This window comes from Schistocerca cancellata, chromosome 11, assembly GCF_023864275.1.
Source record: "Schistocerca cancellata isolate TAMUIC-IGC-003103 chromosome 11, iqSchCanc2.1, whole genome shotgun sequence".
NCBI classification, from domain to species: Eukaryota; Metazoa; Arthropoda; class Insecta; order Orthoptera; family Acrididae; genus Schistocerca; species Schistocerca cancellata.
In genome coordinates this window covers 63,329,285-63,353,040 of record NC_064636.1, presented here as the reverse complement: position 1 = coordinate 63,353,040, position 23,756 = coordinate 63,329,285, and positions in this window count along the sequence as shown.

The window sequence follows — 23,756 nt, the reverse complement described above, 5'->3', positions numbered from 1 at the left end:
CGACCAGTGGCCATCTTCTTGTGACCCATGCTATGGAATACGCTCTTCCCAGTTGATCGACTATGTAGACCCCTCCATTTGTCACATTGTAATAACTGCCTTATTGCAACAAGTTTATCAGTTGCTCTCCCTTCTTGTCTTGAGCTTTTGTCGTCAAAACGGATGCAACGTAAAAGGAACAGCAGTCTTCTATAGCTCATCACAGCTCCCGTAATCTCCATATTTCTGCCATCTGCTTTCCACAGTTCGACAACATTAGTGTGGCTGGCTTGCGTAATCCCAAAGAGGTAAAGCAATCCCAGTAATGCCATTATTTCTTCTTCTGTAGTGTTTTTAGCATCCCTTTCTCTTGAATACTGTGCACTTTCTTTCTTAGACTGAGTACAGAAGAGTGTGTACTTAACATTTTGTCAGTCGTTTCCAGGCTAAGTACTGTCCATTTCACTTATGACCTTTCTGGATACACTTTCTGACCCAGGAAATATTTTTACAATATTCTTTCTTTTTGTTTTTATGACTACATTAGCGCATAATTGATTCCATTTTCATTTTTCTCTTTCCTAATAAAAATATAAACAGTGGAGAGCGACTGTTCGCGGTCATCGTCTGAATTGTGTTCCCGTTCGGGATCCGAACCTCGGTCACGTCGTGTGGCCAACTGTTCCTCTTCTTCCTCAGCGTCATCGCCAATTTCCTTGCCTGATTCGGTGTCGAACCCTGGATCCTCATCGAGTGGCCACGCAGCCTCCTCGTTGTCGGCCAGCTTTGTTGTGGCCTGTACAGGGTGGCAGGGCCCGCTTGTGGACGAAAGGTAACGAGATGAGAGTGAAAGGAACGCCACTCACACGACTGGGCGCGTTGTGTACCTTGTATTCTAAGACGGCACACGCGTTGTTTATTTTACGTTTCTGCTGCTCACTTGGACGTATGACAACACAACTTACCACTGAGCTAGCTAAAGCTATAATGAAGGTATAGGTACGGCTGGCAATTTTATAACAACAATGCAATTTTTTTATTTATTATGCAGAGAATTGGACAAGACAATGCCATTTGCGGGTGGCGCATTATATGCATAGTCGCGCTCAATCGAGAGTTAAACTGCAGTGAAGACTGAAAACTTCCTTTACTTGTTTATAAACGTAAAACTATGCACTTAAAAAATAAGCAGATAATAGTTATTCTACACCTGCCATACCAGTGAGTAATATTTGGAATCAGTCGGTTTACAGAAACACGTAGATGTACGAAACACAGAAACCTGTACTGGCATTCGCAATTATTCCCTTAAAGCCTACCTGTAAATAAAAGTTATTTGAAAACGTCTTGCCTTCAACAAAACACAGTTTCTTCTTTTTCACCCATACATGTTTCGGCGAAGCTTTACCGTCATGAGAGGTTCCCTTCATTTTTCTGCCGAACAAAGAATATATTCAAACTTCCTGGCAGATTAAAACTGTGTGCCGGGCCGAGAGTCGAACTCGGGACTTCCGCCTTTTGCGGGCAAGCGCTCTACCAACTCAGCCACTCAAGCACGACTCACGCCCCGTCCTCACAGCTTTCAATCCGCCACTACCTCGTTGAGTCGTGTTTGGGTAGCTCAGTTGGTAGAGCGCTTGCTCGCGAAAGGCGAAGGTCCCGAGTTCCAGTCTCGGTCCGGCACCCAGTTTTAATCTGCCAGGAAGTTTCGAAACAGCGCACGCTCCGCTGTAAAGTGAAAATTTCGCTCTAGAAACATCCCCCAGGCTGTGTCTAAGCCATGTCTCCGCAATATCCTTTTTTCCAGGAGTGCTAGTTTCTGCAAGGTTCGCAGGAGAGCTTCTGTGAAGTCTGGAAGGTAGGAGACGAGGTACTGGCGGAAGTAAAGCTGTGAGGACGGGGCGTGAGTCGTGCTTGGGTAGCTCAGTTCGCGTGGCCAGCAGTCTGGCTTTAGCTGTCGCCGCGGTCGCACGCTCCTCAAGTTTGCTCCGTGAACGTTCAGTGTTTACGCCAGTGTTTTCGTGTTTCGTGACTGTTTATCGGCTTTTTGCACGTGAATTAAGTGTTATAAATTGAGCTATTGGTCTTCATTCATGTCGTCTTTCTACGTAGTGCTGTTGGGATTTCGGCGTTGTCCGAAATTTCTTCGCTGCAGAACACCATGGCAAACTCCGTGAGAAAAAAACACTGTGATTTTCACCTTCGACAAGTACACCCGTCCAGTACAGCCCTCTGCACTTGAAATACACGACTAGATTACCGAGTTATTTGGGCTTCATCCTCAATCTGCTCAAAATATGCAGCTAGACTCTGATGAATACTGCATTTTTGTAAAGTTTAACGATTCCGTGAGAGTAGACCGCTTTCTGGAAAAATTTGGTTATGAAACGGAATTTATACACCGTGATGGTACTAAAAGTACTGTAAAACTCAGGAATTCCGAGTCTCTAATTAGAAATGTTAGGGTTTTGAATATTCCCATAGAAGTAGACAACTCGAAAATTAAAGATGTCCTTTCAAAGTATGGGTATGGGGTTGTCAGGCAAATAGTCAACGATAGGTGGGCTTCGCATTTCAAGCTTCAGTGCTTTAACGGCATTCGCTCCGTGGAGATGGAAGTGAAGGCAAACATTCCCTCCCACATCGTTGTTGACGGGCACAGGACGCATGTTATTTACTCAGGGCAAACCCCTACATGTCATGTATGTAACGAGTCTGGTCACCTCCGTCAGGACTGCCCTCGCCGTGTTTTTGTGCTAACAAATAACCTTACGCAACGCCGGAAATTAACACTCAACGATTTGTTGCCAGCCAGTAATACAACAGAGGCGGCGGCTGTCGTGGATCCTGTTACTACCTCTGAAAATGTTGCACTTAATGTTAATAACTGTCCGTCTTTAAAACCTGCGTTAACTGCTGAAATTCCGTCCCGTGACAGCGAGACTCCCACTAAAAAGCGTCCTCTAGAGGACACTGAAAAAAATGTTGATGAGGACTCTTCCTGTGAAACACCCGTTGCCAGGAAGCCGAAGCCAAGTCCTGTTGGAAGTGGTAAAAGGAGATGAAATGCAGGTCGATTTGGCTCCCACTTCCGCACAAGGAATTATACCGCCACGAACAGATAGTGACGCAGCTCGTAGTGACCTTTCACAGAAATGTGACCCTGAGCCTGACGTCACAGCTGCAATAACCGCATCGAGTGCACAGCCCATACAGTGCGAACAGTACGAGGAAGTACCAAGTAAACAACCTGCTGGCTCCGAAGCGCAACACCGCGCCGAAGGAGGAAATAAACAAGCATAACCGCCTCGCCAGCAAGGCAACGCAACCGACAACACCCCGGAGCCTAATATTGACGACTCGCAAGCCACCGCCGTTGCGCAAGACGGCCACCGTCGGAGGCTGCGACCGAAACCAGGTCTTGCTGTCACGCGTCATCAAGCGAAAGCCACACCTGCAGCAGACTAGATAGAATTTACGTGCCACCAAATTTGGAAATTTTTTTATTAAACGTTGAAACAGTTCCCGTGTATTTTAGCGATCACAGTACACTTTTAACTTGCTTTAATTTAAGTGTACAGCCAACGCGTCGATTCAGAGGCCAATGGAATTTGAATATCTCTGTTTTAACTGACGAAGAACTGGAACAGAAAATAAGAGTGGCGTGGACTATGTGCCTCCGCACAGCAGACAAGCACCCAACAGTCACTGACTGGTGGACTAGGAGGGCTAAACCAAGGCTGCTGAAAGTTGTCATGCAGTATACTGCAGCGAGGCGCAGGGAGTTGAGGAATACAATGGAGTTTTATTATAAAGTTTTAAGAGACTTTTATCAAGAGGCGCATGATGACGTATTTCGTCTGAATGATATCAAAAAATTAAAGCCAAGTTATTGAGCATTAAACTGCAACAGATAGAGGGACTAAAAATTAAATCGAAAGCCACACCAGTAGTAGCTGATGAAACTGCTTCTCTGTATCACTTGGTGCGGCATGCTAAAAACAGACGTCAAGCTTTCCAGACGCACACTGGTGCTAGGCTCACGTGCCAGAAAGAAATACTGGACCAAGTCCACAGGTACTACGACAACTTATGTGCCCCTACCACAGTGGACGATGCAGCTCTCGAGGACTTTCTCACTATTTTAGGTCCACAGTTGTCGGGAACAGAAAACGCTGACATCCTGTCATCTATTACTAAAGATGAAGTGCATGAGGCAGTGTGTAACTCACCTCTCAAAAAATCTCCGGGGCTTGGTGGCCTCCCTGTGGATTTTTATGCCCGCTACTGGTCTATAATTGGGGACAAGATCACTTCCATGGCGAATGAGGTCCTGACCGGGAAAGCGGTCCCTGCAGAGCTTAAGGAAAGTAAAATAGTACTGATTCCTAAGAGTAAAGGCAAAACCAACTTAAACAATTATCGGCCTCTTTCGCTACTAAATTCTGATTACAAAATAATTTCGCGTATTATCAACAAAAGACTCCGTGCCTTTTCCAACAAAATATTGAGTCATCATTAATCTTCTTCTCCAACCAGAACGATATTCGAAAGTCTATCTGCATAGAGAGACGTCATTGCAATTACGTCAGTGGCAAGTATAAAATGTGCTTTAATCTTTATAGATTTCAACAAAGCTTTTGACCGCGTTAGTCATAGATACCTCTTTGCGACGCTGTCAAGAATGACTTTCCACCCTCAGATTTTCAACATGCTAAGAAATATTGCAACAGGTATAAATGCGAAAATAGCAATCAATGGCTAAACATATAAACCCATACAGATAAGGCGTGGGGTTCCACAGGGCAGTCCCTTATCTATGTTTTTATTTTCCGTATCTTTAGAGCCCTTTCTCCGCACTGTCCACGCAAGATTAACAGGCATAACATTGAGTGGTGAGAAAACCGTCATACGAGCTTATGCTGATGACGTGGGTGTTGTAATAAGGAATGCAATAAGGAATAAGGAGGAGATAGTTACACTGGAAAGAGAAATCCAAAAGTATTGTCTAGCGTCGGAAGCGACAACCAATGAAAACAAAAGTAAAACACTGAATCTGCGGTGCCTAGATCACCTCCGACTGGCATGGGCAAAACAAGACAACAAACATAAAACTTTGCGAATAACCTTAATGGCATGTCCGATGATGACGGCTGCTTTTAACTGGACGGAAGGTAGGAGGAAAGTTCATGGTGCTGTAATGGAGAACATCCATCGAACTGTGGACCAGGTGCAAAAAGTCAGATTCATGAACTCCTGCATTTTGTCTAAAGCGTATTTCAAAAAAATGGTTCACATGGCTCTGAGCACTATGGGACTTAACATCTATGGTCATCAGTCCCCTAGAACTTAGAACTACTTAAACCTAACTAACCTAAGGACAGCACACAACACCCAGCCATCACGAGGCAGAGAAAATCCCTGACCCCGCCGGGAATCGAACCTTGGAACCCTGGCGTGGGAAGCGAAAACGCCACCGCACGACCACGAGATGCGGGCACGCGTATTTCACTGGACAGGTATTTCCAATCCCCAAACTAGTGTCGAAAGGGATCATGTCCACTGTTACCAATTATTTATGGCGAGAAGACATATTCAGGGTTGGTGCGACTACCGTTATACTGGATGTTAGAAATGGGGGCCTCGGTTTGGTGGACATTCGAAATAAAGCGTCTGCTCTGTTCCTCAAACGGACTTTCCATATACTCAGAGAACTTCCACAATGTATAACCGCAAAGCTCTTTGAGGCTGTGACACCCCATAGCCTGCAAGCACCGATTGATGTGCGAAGGATTAATGCCCGTATGCAATATGTGAGGAACTTTTGCCACGAAGCAAGTTACCTTAGTGACGAAATCAGAAGCAACACATGTACCACAGCGCGCGACATCATACTTGAAAGGAAGTTAAATGAGGGCAGAAACAAAATTGAAAAGAAATTCCCTAATTGTGACTGGAAAGCTGTATGGCGGAACATCAACTATGCCGGGCTATCTGCAGACGCTATTTCCGCATGGTAAAAAACAGTTAACAATGCCATCAGCACCAACGAGAGACTGTATGGTATCGGTTTAAACCAGACACACCTTTGTGGAAAACGCAATCTGGCGGATACATTCGTCCACAAATTCACCTGTGGCGGCAGTGTGAATAACTGGAATTGGATCAGGCAACAAAGTGCCTTTCTCACCGATCCTCGACCGATACCAGACATGACATACATTCCGAAATTAAAAACTAACGCCATTAGCTGGTTACTGGAAAAATATGTTAGTTATGTCATCAAGAAACTTGGGTCGGACAACGAGATAGAATTCCGCGTTTACATGAAGTGTGAATACGCAAAAATCAGCACATATCGCAACCACAAGAAGCACTACGGCAACATGCTGAAGATCATTTTTGAAAGAATGGGTGTCGGTTAAATATGTGGCACCACTACAACACCTTGAACGAGAACGAACAGAAGAAAATTAAAAGTCAGTTGTGTTCTTATTGTTATTTACTATTACCTTGTTTTCGAAACTTCTATGTTGCACGAAGTGTTTTTTCAAAACATTTTGTTCAGAATTACTCATGTTTGACTTATAAAGTATTTGGGTGATTCAAGAAGAATTGTTAAGTTTTTATCAGTGTTTTCAGTGTTTCGTTTCTACTCAGAGGTTTCTTTGTTTTTCTGACATCGGAGAAAGGGAATTTTGTGTTAAGATTTCTGCACACTTAATGCTATGACCCAACTGGGGACATGAAAAAAGGGGTGGGAGGGGTTTGGGCCTCGACGCACCGGCAGTGCCGTGGAGAGACCCCACTGCTAGTGCGGCGTGTGCCACGCCCTGTGAGTTTCCTTAAAAAAAATTTAAAAAATGTAGTTAGCGCGCGGGAATAGGATACGGAAGCTCATGGGTTCCCGCGTGGGTGGATGTGAAAAATTTTGTTTCCTCTTTATAAAAAAAGAAAATAAAAAGAAGTTGGTAGAGCACTTGCCCGCAAAAGGAAAAAGTCTTGAGTTCGAGTCTCGGTGCGGCACACAGTTTTAATCTGCCAGGAAGTTTCATATCAGCGCACACTCCGCTGTAGAGTGAAAATTTCATTCTAGAAAGAATATATTGTTACACTGGGAAACGTATAATTTTAGAATTGTACATTTGCTTTCAAAACGCTCTCAGAAAGATGTATGCGTTAATGGAACATGCTGTTGCTGATGTCCATGTCCGCTGTTTCCAGTTTGGCTGGTATCTCAGTATTGCAGATGACGTGCAGCTACTATGTTTTACATGTCTGTTACAACGTTCTGAGCAAAAATAACACATTCCCAAAAATATGCGTATCCCAATGCGATATTTTACTCTTTACTCTGCAGAAGAATAAAGGAAACCCGCTGGTGATAATGAAATATGGCTGAAATACGTATCGGTAAAAAGAGAAGAAACCGTGTTTGTTCAAGGTTGAATCTTTTCAAATTTTTGTTCTTAAATCAAAGACGAGATTAAATAAACTGAGATTTCATGTCGAGAAATCACCTCAAGATGAATACCTACTCACAACATTCCAAGAAGCTGTATGAAGCGAAGAATCTGACAATACAAGACAGACGCCTGGCTCTCGCTCTCGTAGGGCCGGCAAAGACGAGGTCACGCAAATTACAGGGCGCACAGGAGCGAAGTGGCCAGGGAGACGGTCCAGTATGTGCTACTGCAGGAAAAACCCTCTACCACGCACTTCGCAGGGGTTTGTAGAGTATGGAAGTGGAAGTTGATTTAGATATTACCAACATGTTATTTTTATAGCCATATGACTGAATATTTACTTTCGCACGGGAAAAAATAAATTTCACGAGCTAGGTGACTGACGCAAAAGCGGTAGTGCATGATATAGAAAAATATACTGTCCCAGATAATTTATGATCTCAAGCACATGCACCCTTATTTATTGTGTACTTACTGCTTCCATTTCCTTACAGTTTGCATCCTTCAGCTTTACCTTTAGTTGCCAACATTAAAAATGGTGTTACAAGCAATTTGAGTGAGTGAGGCGCAGGACTTTGAACTTTCTTCGACGTACAAGACTTTATTATTTAAACTTTTGCATATCCCGTTAACGTTAGTAATGTCTCAACACTACGACATTCACTAAACAGATAACCGAAGATTTCCGCTGCTCGCCTGGCATTGTCCTCGTTATATACCAGCGTAATTTGATGTTATTCTCAGCTGGTCTAATGACATTTCTCAATATATTGCAGTGTTCTCTGTAATTATCTATAGTTGATGACTCTTGATACTGCTGTATTCATTGGTAATATTATGCTTTTAATATGTGTTATTGTGATGCATTGTTTTACATGCTTGCTGTTTGTCACTTGTAAAAATGGACATCTTTTTCCTGCAAAATATGGAACGAACATATGTGAAGTATTAAATCTTACATCCAACATGTGGCCACCGGTGACGCCTCAGGAGTTGACTGAATGACTTCGCCGCAGCTGGGTAGGGGCTCATAATCACGGCCGGCCGCGCCGTGCCACAAGTCACGCGTGCGGCGTGTCTGGCCCACGGGCGGCGCGGGCCCGGCCTGCCTTCCGCTCGGCTCCGGTCGGCTCCGCTCGGTCCTTCTCGGAGGCGCCCGGAAGAGCGCGGCGCTTCATCCGGCGTCGCGGTGCGGCGTCTTCCGGCCGGCACAAGTCTCTCGAGTTCGGCAGACTCGCGCTGTCAGCGCTGTCTACCCTTCGCTGTGTGATCTCGGTACGATGGAGGTTCACTGGGCCAGTGGCTGTTTGCACGAAGGAGGCAGTCGAGCGATCTACCGACGCGATTCTTTAAAATGAGTGGCAGTGACAGAAGAGAGCGAAGAGGTTTCTCAATTCATATACGTTACAGGTAGTGCATATCTACTGTGAAACGACATTAGATGTACATCTACATGGATGCTCTGCAGATCACACTTAAGTGCCTGGCGGAGGGTTCATCGAATGACCTTCACAACAATTCTCGATTATTTCAATATCGACCAGTGCGAGGAAAAAACGAATGCCTATACCTTTTCCCTGATAGCTCCCGTTTCCTTTATTTAATTACGACGATCGTTTCTTCCTAAGTATGTCTGCGTTAGCAAAATATTTTCGCATTCGAGGGCGAAAGTTGGTGACTGAAATTCGTGAGATGATTCTGCCGCAATGAAAAACGCCTTTTTGATGTCCACCCCAAATTCTGTATCATGTCAGTAACACTGTTTCCCCTATTTCGGGGTAATACAGAATGTGCAGGTCTTCTTTGAACTTTCTCAATGTACTCCATTAACCCTATCTGGTAAGGATCCCACACCATGCAGCAGTACTCCAAAAGAGGGCATACAAGCGTACTGTAGGCAGTCTCTTTAGTAGATTTGTTACATTTTCTAAATATTCTGCTATTGAATCGCAGTCTTTGGGTTGCCTCCCCCTCAACATTATGTGTTCTTCCCAATTTAAGTGGCTCGTAATTATAATTCCTAGGGTTTTAGTTGAATTTGCGGGCTTTAGATTTAGTGATTTATCGTGTAACCGAAGTTTAACAGATTCCTTTTAGCACTCATATGGAGGACTTCATTATCTAGGATCAATTGCCACTTTCCAAAATATACAGATATATTTTCTAAATCGTTTTGCATATTTTGATCTCAGATTGTTACGAAATCATTTATATAGATAAGGAACAGCAGTGGGCCTATAACACTACGTTGGGGAACGCCAGAAATCACTTCTGTTTCACTCGATGACTGTCAGTCATAAGGAACTGTGACCTCTCTGACAGGATACCACGAACCCACTTAGCTAACTTAGATGATATTCCATAAGCAACCAATTTCAGTACAAGCCGCTTGTGTGGTACAGTGTCAAAGGCCTTTTCGAAATCCTTGTCGATAGCACTCAACACTTCGCGCTTCACAAGAATGATGTTTTCTGAATCCGTCTTTACTGTGTGTCAATAGACTGTTTTCTTCGAGGTAATTCATAGTCCTCATTCGCAATATATGTTCCAAAATCCTACTGGATATCGACGTTAATAATATGGACCTGTAATTTCCTGGATTACTACTTCCACCATTCTTGAATATTGGTGTAACCTGTGCAGCTTTCCAATCTTTTCATACGGATCTTTCGTCCAGCGGACGGTTGTATAAGGTTGTTATGTATGGAGCTGTTGCATCAGCATACTCTGAAGGAAACGTAATTGGTATACAGTATGGACCGGAAGACTTGCTGTTATTAAGTAATTTAAGTTGCCTCACATATCGGAGGATATCTGTCTCTAGGTTACTCATGTGGAGAACTGTTCTTGATTCGGATTCTGGAATATGCAGAAAGAGTTTAAAGATTTGATTGACAATGAAACAGGATAAAATCACGATTGCCGACATCTAAACATTCTGCGTGGTGTCTGTTTGTTCTATATCGTGTCTCCTTACCACTTTCGCGCAACGACGCTCTGAGCATGGTTTTTAGGGAACTGACTAGTTTGAACCTGGGACCTGTTGCTGGTAAGGAGACGTCAGACCACACATGACATGTAGAATTCAGAAGAGTTCAGTGAGACTAGCGATGATATAACCAAATACTTAATGATTTCAGCATCAGCTCCACTGCACTGCCTGTAAAAGAATCTTAATACTAACTAAATTTAGTGGAAGGGGTTCAAGGCTTTCATATTTTTAGTTAGCTGGTAAAATAACGTCGAAAAAGTTTACCATTGGAAATTTTATTCTACTCACAAAACATTGTTTATTAATTGCACTATTGATAAAAGGAAATGTTCTAATACAGGACGGTGAAAACCAACTGCGTTCAACAAAAATGTGAACGAATATTCCCTGAATGGGTTCCAAGTTCTACAATGGATCGAAGTATGACCTATGTCATATCACATCTATAATCTAGGTTTCAATTAAGTTTCACAAAAGAGAAAACTATCAAAATGGTCTACAGTGACCCTCAATTATCTTTAATTACTTATCTAACTTGTCGTAAATTGTAGTGGCTGATGTGGCTTCTCAATAACCATATAACAGAAAAATCATCGAGTTTCAGATTTTTACTTCAAGTGGCAAATGTGAACACCATGAGCTTTAATTGACGATCGACACTAGTATTACGTAAAGGGGATGTAACAGATGAGACTTCTGCAGTTCTGAGTGAAGCCTTATGCGCTCAAAAATGCGGCATCGCGTGCGTTCATTACCTTGTCGGTATTCGTGAGGGAGCGGCGGCTGGTGCAGCTCCGTCCAGCTCGCCCTCTCGGAAGCAACTCTCCTAACTTCTCCTTGCTACAATTTACCGAAGTTGGTTTAAAAAAAACTATCTGGCTGTGTTTTCATCTGACCAATCAGGGTATCAATGTTAACCTTAAGCTCTGCCTACAAAAATTCTGTCTATCCAATGAGAAACGTTATACGTTTCGTGGTGGGGCAATGTTTTTAAAGTTTGCAACGTAACAGAGACGCGAAAAAGTCTCACGCTAAAACTTGCAGCTGGTGTGGTCCTTTTAGCGTTATCGTAAGATCTATACTGTTCTTCTGGAGGGCTCTATCTTTTAACATGGGCTGGGGGGTGGTCCCGATGTAACAGAGACGCGAAAAAGTCTCACGCTAAAAACTTGCGGGTGGTGTGGTCATAGCAGTTAGCTGGCGACGTGGGTGTCCGTCCCTTATCATAGGGCCTTCTCGCTTAACACAGTTCTGCTCTCGGCTTCTGCTCTCGTTTCTCCCCTCAGAACTGCGTCTGTGTAACGGTGGGAAGGTTGATATGCATTTAGGCACTCTCGTGTTAGTCTGTGGTATTCCATTTGCTCACTAATTACTCGTATTACTTTGGTTAATTTAATGTCGCAATTTATTTCGAGCTATGTGACATACTACTGGATTTGAATATCATGTTAGGGTTTTCATGGATGGTGTTGGATTTGCCTGACACCTTACATATCACGACCCTTCGAACTTAATTTTTGCACTGAAGTTAGGCAATGATTGAATAGTTGTCTAAGTCAGTCAAAAATTATTCCGTTATCTAAATTTTGTTGCCTACTGTTCAGCCACGTTATTCTGGTTCTATGCTAGTCTGTATTACTAATTTATATTTTTATATTCTTCCACATTATTCTTAAAAATGACAAGAGAAGAATATTTTTATGCTATTATTAATTTTTAATTATTTTCTTTCTTTATTTAAGTGTGAAATTTGTTTTTTAAGAAGTTTGTTGTCGAAATTGAGGAGTCTTTCACATCGATGTTATTAGAAATATTGTTTGTATAAATGTAGTAATTAAGTAAAATCTATTCCTAACACATTTTCTAAATATCATGTACAAGTAAAAATGTTTTTGTTTCTAGACACTCATATCGACATTGTTACATTAACAAATAAGAATTGTTTATAAGAATTACTTTTACAAAGAAATATAGATACACAAGTATTGAGATATTATCCTAACAAATGGTACAAATGTTTAAAAAAAAAGGGAAAACATCCAACAAGATAATTTATTATTCTTTGTTTTTATAAGAAGAAAATAAGTAAAATATAGTTATTCCTTTATTTTTATGAGGAGAAAATAAGTGGCATATAGTTTTAGTGTTTTTTATGCCTTACTTTTGTTCTTTATATACTGTCCATTTCAGAACTAATGACTTATTTTTATCGATAGTCTATTTTTTATTTAAGTCCATAGTCAATGACTGTTATATTGTAGTTTTTTAGCTGCCTCGTGTGCTTAACTTATTTAGTTTTTCACACGTTTATTTTGCACAATTCCTACATCACATAATTTGATTTCACACATTCACACAATCCTATGAATGTTTAAGCATGAGGTTGGCAAATGTTTTTGCACGAAGGTGATGGACTTAAGTGAGATGGATATGGGCAAGTATTTGATGTACAGCTTTGTTCGTCGTTCCTTGTTGGCTTTGCAAGTGTGTGTTGCTGTTGTGGAGGTCCCATAATGGAATGGAGCTGTGAGTGCAGAATCTCATGGTTTACTGGCTTTTTATGCGTGAAAGTCATCGTTATGTGTCGCTGAAAGCGGTCGTTTTTCGTTGTAATACTTCACAGACGACTAGTTTACAATAGGCTAGGGATTTGGGAAGGTATGTCGTCTATTCTTCACCCATCTCTTTCTTGGTCTCAATCTTGCGAATCTTCAACTTCTGTTCTTCCTGCTTTTTCTCTGCTTCTTACTTGATTCTTGGTTCTTCTCTGGGCAGGATATGGAAATATTTATTGATAAGTAGTCGCTTTGAAGTTCTCCTCCTAGTAACAGTTTGATACATTTTCTGGACATGTCATTTTTACTTTGTGGACGTTTTCTTCAGTTTTGTGCATCAGCGTGCTGTTTAATAGCGGTAGTGTGACTTTTACACATATTTTTTGCCAGTGGTTCCTTGCCCAATCGGTCTTCTCGTCAGGCCGTTTTTTGCTCGCTGCGCTGAGTGGGGGCGCTTGGAGACCCTTCCGGCGTTCGGCGTTTGGTGTCCTGTCTCTGCAGGGCTTCATCACTGTGCAGCACCGTGTTCGTTCCAGCAGGGTTCCGCCTAGCGATCAAATTTATTGCCCACTTCAGTTACAAGGGCCTTCTGTTGGTCTCACTGTCCTTTCCCTTCTCTCAAGGCTTCTGCCTTGTAGGAATCTTGTCTTGCTAATTACGTCCTTTTCTTTCTTGATACTTCCCTGCCATTGCACTGATTTGTATTGTGGGCCATTATCCGAAATTATTCGTTCCACTCGACCTACTTGTCTGAGAAAATCTTGTCTAAATGCTTTACTTTTAGTAAGACCTGTTGCCCATTTTAATGGTGTCAAGGTAACATATCTAGAAGTAAGTTCCAAAACGACAAATATGAAAATATATCCGTTTTTGTGAGTGGGAGGGGCTCCTCAAATCTGTAGCAGCTATTTGTTTTAATCTTTTAGGGATTATTGGAAACATAGGTGGTTTGGTTTGGAAAGTGACGTGTTTAGCCCTCATACATTTTTTGCATTTGACTAATACTGTACTAATTCGTCTTTCCATTTTAGGGAAATGGCTCATTTGTTTTATTTTTAAAAAGCATTTCTTTGGTCCAAAGTGGCCTTTACTTAAATGTGTATACCATATGTACCTATTAATTAGTACATCTGGGATATAAATTAACCATTCATTCGTTGCAACATTTCGTCTAAAAAATAAAACATTGTTTTTCTCGAGATAGTGCTGTCGAATATCTGGAAAATCCTAACTTGTCCACTTGTGTTTGATTCCTAGTATTTTGGGATCCTTGTCCTGTTCTTTGCCTGTGTTTTTCAATTCTGTCGTAATGTAGTTTTCGAAAGGTACTTGTTTCATATAGTACGTTATAAACTGGTCATTTGCTGCTTCCAAACCTATGTAATTGGATGCACCCTGTGGACATTGTGATAAAGCATCTGCTAATACATTCGCTGGTCCTGGTATGTGTGCAATAGTGAAGTCAAATTCTTGTAGTATTATCATTCATCTGGCTAACCTCCCACGAGTTAGTTTGGCGGACAACAGAAATTCTAATGCTTTGTGGTCAGTGTATACTTTTGTTTTTCTTCCGAATAGGAAGTATCGAAAACGTTGGAAGCCCCATACAATGGCCAATGCTTCCAGCTCCGTGACTGAATAGTTTTTCTCGCTTTTTGTGAGTACCCGACTGGCAAATGCAATTGCTCTATATGATCTTAGCCCTGCCTGTTCGTATTCTTGGAATAAAACAACTCCTAAAACTGTTTTCGCGCTATCAGTGGCCATACAAAAATTTTGTGTTAGATCAGGATGTGCTAAAATCGGTGCTGTTGTTAGTGCGTTTTTCACTTTTAAAAATTCTTCATTGGCTTGTTGATCCCATACCCATGGCGTGTTTTTTCCAGTCAATGCACATAGGCGTGGTGTTGCGAGAGAGTCGATCCAAATAAATTTTTATAGAATCCGGTGAGACCTAGAAATCCTCTGAGAGTTTTCTTATTATATGGAGTACAGAATTCTTTGATTTCCATTAGTTTTTCTGGTTCGGGCATTACCCCTTTCTCTGAAATTATGTGTCCTAGAAATTTGACCTCTCGCCTTCCAAATTTGGATTTTGTTACATTCACTGTGACTCCATGCTCTTTCATGATCTGTAAAAACTGATTTAATGTGTCGTTGTGATGTTCCCAAGAGGGTTCTGCTGTAATCACATCATCAACATAACAAGTAATTTTTTGTAAAATTTCAGGACTGAGTATAGTGTTAAATCCCCTAATAAACGCTGCTGATGATATGTTTAAACCAAATGGCAATCGTTTAAACCGGTAACATCTACCGAATACGGTAAATGCTGTAATTTTTCTACATCCTGGGGCCAATTCTATTTGCCACAAACTACTCCATAAATCAATTGATGAAAATATCTTAGCACCGTGGAAGTTTTGTATCAATTCCTCTAATTTTTCTGGGCGATCTGTCTCAGTGATTATGATTGTGTTGACCTGTTCGGAATCAAGCACTGACCTGATGCTCCCATCTCGTTTTTGTAACTTGCGGGTGGTGTGGCCCTTTTTGTGTTATCGTAAGATCTATTCTGTTCTTCTGAAGGGCTCTAGGTTTTAACATGGGCTGGGGGGTGGTCCTAACGTAACAAGGACGCGAAAAAGTCTCACGCTAAAAACTTGCAGGTGGTGTGGTCATAGCAGTTACCTGGCGACGTGGGTGTCCATCACTTATTGTAGGGCCTTCTCGCTTAACACGGTTCTGCTCTCGGCTTCTGGTCTCGTTTCTCCCCTCGGAACTGCGTCTGTCTCACGGTGGGAAGGTATGACATGCATTTAGGCGTTCTTGTGTTAGTCTGTGGTATTCCATTTGTTCACTCGTTACTCGTATTACTTTGGTTAATATAATGTCACGATTTATTCGGAGCTATGTGACATAATACTGGATTTGCTTACCATGTCAGGGTTTTCATGGATGGTGTTGGATTTGCCTGACACCTTACAGACAGACGAGATTCCTTGTTTTGTACATAAAAAAGCACTTTGTGCTAAATTTGCAGGCCTTTGGCACATGGCGAAATTGGAAGAAAGCATAATATAATTGCTGAAGTCACACGCATCTTCCGTTTTCAGCTGCAACGGTTTTCAGTGAAACTGAACAATTCCTATGGAGACTTCATATCGTACTGCAAAGTAGGTAGGCTGGAACGACTTAAAACTTGCTAGCATTTAATTTTTTGACAGAAAAAGGATAACAGGAACGAAAATGAAAACATGTGTAATCTAGTGCAGATTTCACATTTTAACTGGACTTGACTGCACAGTGCCCACAGTAATGCACTGCAAGGTAACTTTTTCCTCATTTGATGGGGATGGATTTAAAAAGAAAATCGCGTTTCTGGAACGGACACATTCTGACAAAGACAGTGAAGTTCCCTACGATCACTGGTGTTAAAGAAAATACGAAGTTTGAAGAATACGTTGTGGCCTAGAAAGAATTACATGGGTAGTTTTATGAAGTTTTTGAGATTTTTAAAACTTTGTTTGCATTAGTGCTTCATCGCGTATTAATACAGGTTACGTAACATCAGTGCTCTTGTGCCAAGTTATGCTCTTCCCTTGTGTAAATTTTTCTGTCAAAACATGTCTAGCAAATGTGATGCTTGCTGTAGAAATCTGAAGGCGGGGATGTGAAGACTGTTTAAGTTGTGGTTTATTGGGGCGAATGTAGCGGCGAGGAAACTGGGTAGATAAGACGCTCTCCATGGCAACGTACGTTATGTAGAAAGGACAGAAAAGTCGCTGAAAAGGAGGCAAAAACTTGTGCCCTTAAGGCTGGATTAGAAAATGAGGTCTTGGAACTATGTAGGCTAAGGGAAGAAACTGGGACGGGAAAGGTAGAAGCAAAAAAAACTGTTGAAAAAACTTCGAAATTCAGTTAGTAAATCATTTGGGCTTGTTATCTGAAGTAGTGGAGGAAGGGCCTCATCCAGATGTAGTTGAATGTATTTTGAAGCAGAATATTAGCTTCAAGAAAAAAAGACACGTAGGGATCAAATCAGAATAGGAAAAGAAGAATATTGCTCATAGTTAACAGTCAAGGCCAGGAGCTTCAGGAGGACTTAGGTGCAGCGTACCAGCTCACAAGTTTTGTGAAAATAAATGCTAGGGAGATCAGGTAATTACAGTTGGGGCAGCAGGAAGCAGCCTGTGGTATGAATCCAAGGTGTACTATTGCGAGAGACTTGGATGAAATAGGAACAGGAACTGGCCACACAAATGTGGTGTTTGTGGGGGTCTTTCAGCGCCATGTTCGGTCCTGCGTAAACACTGCTGTAAGGCGTGTTAACACTCTGGTTTGCTATCTGAAGTAGTGGAGGAACGGGATGTTCCAGATACCCCCAAAAGCTCACACACCCGATGTTCCTGTTGATACTACTGGTAGGTGAGGATACACTACGCATGGCCTGCACCTAAATATGAAGGGGAAAGATAAGTCAGCTTCTCTGTTAGCAGAAACTGTAAGGGGGAGCCTCAGTCACACGATGGTGACCCCTGTGGTTAACAGGACCAGGTAGACAGGTTTCTTATGTTAAGGTCAAAGTCGAAACAGATAACACTCAAGAAAAATAGAATAACAGAAGCTTCATGTACAGTAAATAGGGATGAAGCTAAGGGTAGTATCAACTTACTTCATCAGAATATCAGGAGAATAAAAAATAAAGTAGATGATCTGTTAGCATATGTAGATGACCTATTACGCTGTCTGTCAGACAAAAACAGGAAGTTGTTAATCTGTGATGATTTCTATGTAAACTTTCTAACCAGTTCAGATGGGAAAAGTGTAAGTGTTATTAATTGCATATACCATAGAATCAGCTATCAATTTCCCTACACATATAGCTCAAGACAGTAGCGCTCGAATAGATAATGTATTTGTATAGCAAGAGGGTGTAAAACTAACACATGCTTTTCTATTGATAAATGGATTATCAGCCCATGATGTACAATTGATTAAATTAGAAAACACAGCAAGGTGTACAGTTCAGAAACCATGAAATAAAACTGTAAGGTTGCTCAACCCAGTGTTTATTGAGCACTTCAAAGAAAATTTAATAAATGAGCCAAATGCACTTGTGCCTGGGCATGGCCCATGAGCCAATGTCTTGGCCACCCGATTTCTACACTCCTCGTTTCTTTTGTAATTCCTGCAAACACTAACACCTGTACTCGTACTGGTAACTAATTTAAATACAACCTACTGGTGAATTTTGCTTAAGGGGTATTAGGCCACTGTCCATGGCATATTTCTGTGCCTAAGAGTTCGTCTCCTAAATGTGGAGGCACCACCAGAGACACCGCCAGAGGCAATAAGCACTGACACAACACTAACTTGTGGAGAGAGACCTATCCGAGATTTAAATTTTGATGTATTCTAGAGCTTCCAGCAGATAAGGGCAACGCTACAATGCTCATGAAATAATGAACCTACTGCAGAAAAACTGGCGTTGTATTACAACCAGGAAGGTACAGTGAGATTAAAAGCTATCTTCCAAGATCAGTACTTAGGGTAACGCATCAGCTAGTAAAAGGCTCTTTGATTTCTCTCACCAACAGAACTGGTCCCATCAAGATTGTGTGGTATACCAAAAATTCACAAACCCGTCATTCCATTAAGACCAGTTGTTAGCGCTATGGACTGTTCGACAAGCGTGACTGCCAAATACCTGGACAGTCTTCTACTGACCTCTGTAGCATAAAAAGACGTATACAAGCTTCAGTTCATTATACAAAAAATAGAATCCTTCATGTCCATCAGATACTAGCCCATTTAGACGTTCTATTACTGCTTACTATAGTTAGTCTTAATAAAACGATGTCACATATGGAATTTACACTCTTAGACAAAAAAAGGAACACTCTGTAAAGGAAATATCCGAAAGATACAGAAAGTTTAGTTGTGCTGTACATGATCAGACAAACAAGTGGATGACTTCTTCAAGAGGGAAGCTTCACAAGTTAAGTAATTCAATAATGCGTCCTTATGTAAACAATTTTTCATCTTGACATTGATTGACAGAGTTGTTGAATGTCTCACTGAGGAACATCATGCCATATTTTGTCCAAATGCTGTGGTAGATCGTCAAAATCCCGACCTGGTAGGGCGTCCCTGCCTATATTGCTCCAATTATTCTCAATTGGGAAGAAGTCTGGCGACCTTGCTGGCCAAGGCAGGGTTTGGCAAGACTAAAAACAAATAGTAAAAACTCTCCCAATATGCGAGAGGGCATTATTTTGGAAAAAAAGTTAGCCAAGAATGGCTTACCTTGAAGGCAGCAAAACGGGGTGTAGAACAGCATAGACGAACTGCTGTGCTGTAAGGGTACCACAGATTAAAACCAAAGAAGTCCTGCTGTGAATAAAAAATTACACCCCACACCATCACTCGAGGTTGTCAGACCATATGGCGGATGACAGTAAGGTTGGTATACCACGACCATCTGGACAGATGCGACTTCAGCCAGGAAGCTCATTGACTGGGACAGTCTCCTATGATGCGCCTCGCTTCTAATTGAGCCCCAATGTCCAGCAAAGATGTGTCTGGAAACGCCTTGGAGACTGGGGGGGTGGGGGGGGGTTCCAACCTGACTGTCGCCCGCCATGAAGCCCAACAACCGAGAGTGATGGTCTGGGGTGCCGTTCACTTTCATAGCAGGACCACTTTAGTAGTAACCCACACAGCAGAGCGGTACGTCGACGATATTCGATGTTCCACGTCCAGTTTTGTTGTCCTTCATGGCGAGCCATACTGACATTACATATCAGCAAGGTAATGCCCGACCACACACACAACGAGTGTTTCTATTGCTCGCCAAACATACCTTGACTATGAAGGGCACCAAACCTCTGCCCAAATGGCAACCTTTGGGGCATACTGGGCTGGGCACTCCAACCATCTCGGGGTTTTCATGACTTAACCTTAACCTGCCAGCTGGACATGATTTCGGACGATGTACCTCAGGAGGATATTCAACAGCTCTGCCAACAGATGCGAAGCCGAATAACTGCTTGCAGAAGGACCAGAGGCGGACCAAAGCGTTATTGACTTCGCTCAGTTTGTGAGGCTCTCGAATAAATCATCCAGTTTTCTGAAACTGTATTCATTACAACATTACAGGAAACACACTCAGCACAGTTACAACGGAGTTCTATATGTAAAACTGGAAGGAACAGCTCATCAGCCCAGCAAGAAAAAACACTATCGTTGGTTTTGTTATATTGATAATACTCACATTTCGTTATATAGCCTCATGGACAAAAAGAAGTCAGAATTTCTAAACTTTCCGAATGATATTAGTTATAATATAAAATCCAGTATAGAAAAAGAGAAAGAAGTTGAATTATTTTAGAATGTAAACACTATCGTTGGTTTTGTTATATTGATAATACTCACATTTCGTTATATAGCCTCATGGACAAAAAGAAGTCAGAATTTCTAAACTTTCCGAATGATATTAGTTATAATATAAAATCCAGTATAGAAAAAGAGAAAGAAGTTGAATTATTTTAGAATGTACGGCTACTTAGAAAATCCACAGATGTTAGGCATAGAAGGTCTGCAAAAACATCACTCATACATGTGGATACATTCACTAAAATTCCAGTCACTGTCCCAAACTGAAAAGAGCAGTGATGAGAACATTGGTGGGCTTGGCTTAAATAATGTGTCACCACAGTAGTTGGAGGAACACTCCGACCATTTAAACACTATTTTCAGAAGAAATGATTAATCTGAGAAAGAGATAAATAGGGCAATAAGCCCATAAAGGTATGGAGCTTCTCATGAAGAAGAACCAAAGATTTACTCCCATTCGTAAAAGCAGTCATGGTTCACATGATCAGAGTACGTGGAATACATAGTATTGATGCAGTGTTTATACCAATTACGAAGGATCGTGAATGTTCTGAACACTGTAAAGAATGTACGGCCAGCACTTGCCACAGGAGGAATATATAAATTGTCTTGCACCACAGTCAAGCACACATGTGTAGTGCAAACAGAAGTAATGATTTCTTGCTTAAGGAACAGAAGAGCAGTTGTCATCTGCGAAATAGCAATAAATCGGCAGTTGCAGAACATCCACTGGGACAAGGGAAACCAAAAATTTGTCTCTGCGATACGGAACCAATATTACTCTCCTTGAATTTACAGAGAGGACATTCAAATTCCAAAGCACGAAAGCAACTTTAACGGAAAGAAGAATGAGAGAAATTAGACTAGTTGCTGGCCTCAGTGCTGAATACAGAAACCAGCGCCAAGTGTTCCCCAGCAGAAGCTCGACAACACACGCACTCGTGACTCTGCGCTCTTAAGCAGCCGTCTGATGTCATCACAGCCCGACTGTGGCAGGGATCCGAACAAACAGTTCAGCTTGTAGAGTTTATAGAAGTTTCAAACTGCTGCCTGAGCCTTTATAGCCTCTGAAGATGTCTCCAGCATTTGGAGACGAAACGTTAGAGACCTTTCCATTTTTTTTTGAGTCATCAGTCTTCTGATTCTTTTGATGTGGTCCACCACGAATTCCTCTCCTATGCCAACCTCTTCATCTCAGTGCAGCACTTGCGACCTACGTCCTCAATTATTTGCTGGATGTATTCTCCAATTTCGTACCATGAAAGTCATTCCCTGATGTCTTAGCAGATGTCCTATCATCGTGTCCCTTCCACATATTCCTTTCCTCTTCCATTCTGCGCAGAACCTCCTCATTCCTTACTTTGTAAGTTGATCTAATTTTCAGCATTCGTCTGTAGTACATCATCTCAAATGCTTTGATTCTCTCCTGTTCCGGTTTTCCCACAGTCCATGTTTCATTACCATTCAAGGCTCTGCTCCAAACGTACATTCTCAGAAAATTCTTCCTCAAATTAAGGCCTATGTTTGATACTAATAGATTTCTCTTGGTCAGAAATGCCTCTTTCGCCGGTGTAAATCTGCTTTCGATGTCCTCCTAGCTCCATCTGTCATTGGTTATTTTGCTGCCTAGATAGAAGAATTCCTTAATTTGATATACTTCGTGACAATTAATCCTGATGTTATGTTTATCTCTGTTCTCAATTCTGATACTTCCAATTCCTTTCGTCTTTCTTCGATTTATTCTCAACCCATATTTTGTACTCATTAGACTGTCCATTCCATTCAGCCCATCATGTAATTCTTCTTCACCTTCATTTTCAGAATAGCAATGTCATCAGCGAATCGTATCATTCATGCCCTTTCACCTTGAATTTTAATCCCACTCCTGAACCTTTCTTGTATTTCCATCATTGCTTCATCGATGTACATACTGAAAATACGGCGAGACACTACATCCCTGCCTACATCCTTTTGAATCCGAGCACTTCATTCTTGGTCATCCACTCTTATTATTCCCTCTTGGCTTTTGTACATATTGTGTATTACCCTTCTCTCCCTACAGCTTACCCCAGTTTGTCTCAGAAATTCTAACACGTTGCGCCATTTTACATTACTCAACGCCTTTTCCAGGTCGACAAATCCTATAAACGTAACTTTATCGTTCTTTAGTCTTGCTTCTATCACCGACAGCAACGTCGGAATTGCCTCTCTGTTGCATTTACCTTTCCTAAGGCCAAATTGATAGTCATCTAACTCATCCTCAATTTTCTTTTCCATTCTCCAATATATTATTCTTGTCAGCAATTTGGATGCATGAGCTGTTAAGCAGGCTGTTCGATAATTGTCGCACTTGTCAGCTCTTGCAGTCTTAGGAATTGTGTGGATGATATTTTTCCGAAAACTAGATGGTATGTTGGCGGACTCATACATTTTAGACACCAACGTGAATAGTCGCTTTGTCGCCAGTTTCCCACAATGATTTTAGACATCCTGATGGAAAGTTATCTATCCCTACTGTCTTATTTGATCTTAAGTCCTCCAAAGCTCTTTTAAATTCTGATTCTATTACTGGGCTCCTATCTCTTCTAAATGGACTCTTCTTTCTTCTTCTATCACATCAGACAAATCTTCCCTCCTCACGGAGGCCTTCAATGTACTCTTTCCATATATCCACTTCCTCCTCCTTTTTTGACGGTGAAATTCCCACTGCACTCTTCATGTTACCACCCTTTGCTAACAATTTCACTCAAGTTTGCTTTGACATTCTTATGCGCTGACTCAGTCCTTCGAACACTCATTTCCTTTTCGATTTCTTTACATTTTTCAGGCAGCCATTTCGTCTTAGCTTTCCTACCCATCCTGTCTATTTCATCCCTCAGGACTTGCATTTCTGTATTCCTGAATATCCCTGAACATTTTTGAACTCACATCTTTCATCATGGGTAATAAAAGAAATGCTTCAGTTATTTATTTCAATTGCCATGGTTTCTTCGCAGTTACTTTCTTTGTAACTATGTTTTTCATTCCAACTTTTGTTATTGTCATATTCAGAGACATCCATTCCTCTTCAAATGGACTGCCTACTGGGCTATTCCTTGTTGCTGTATCCATGGCCTTGCAGATCTTCAAGAGTATCTCGTCATTCCTTAGTACCTCTGTAACTGACACATTTTCGTATAGATTCTTTCTGACTTATCTCTTAAACTGCAACGCACTGTTTATCATAACTACATTGTGATATGAGTCTATATCCGCTCCTGCGTATGCCTTACAATCCACTATATCATTTCGGAATCTCTGTCGGACCATGATGTAATCTAACTGTAGTTCCCCATATCACCCAGCCTTTTCTAATTATACATCCTC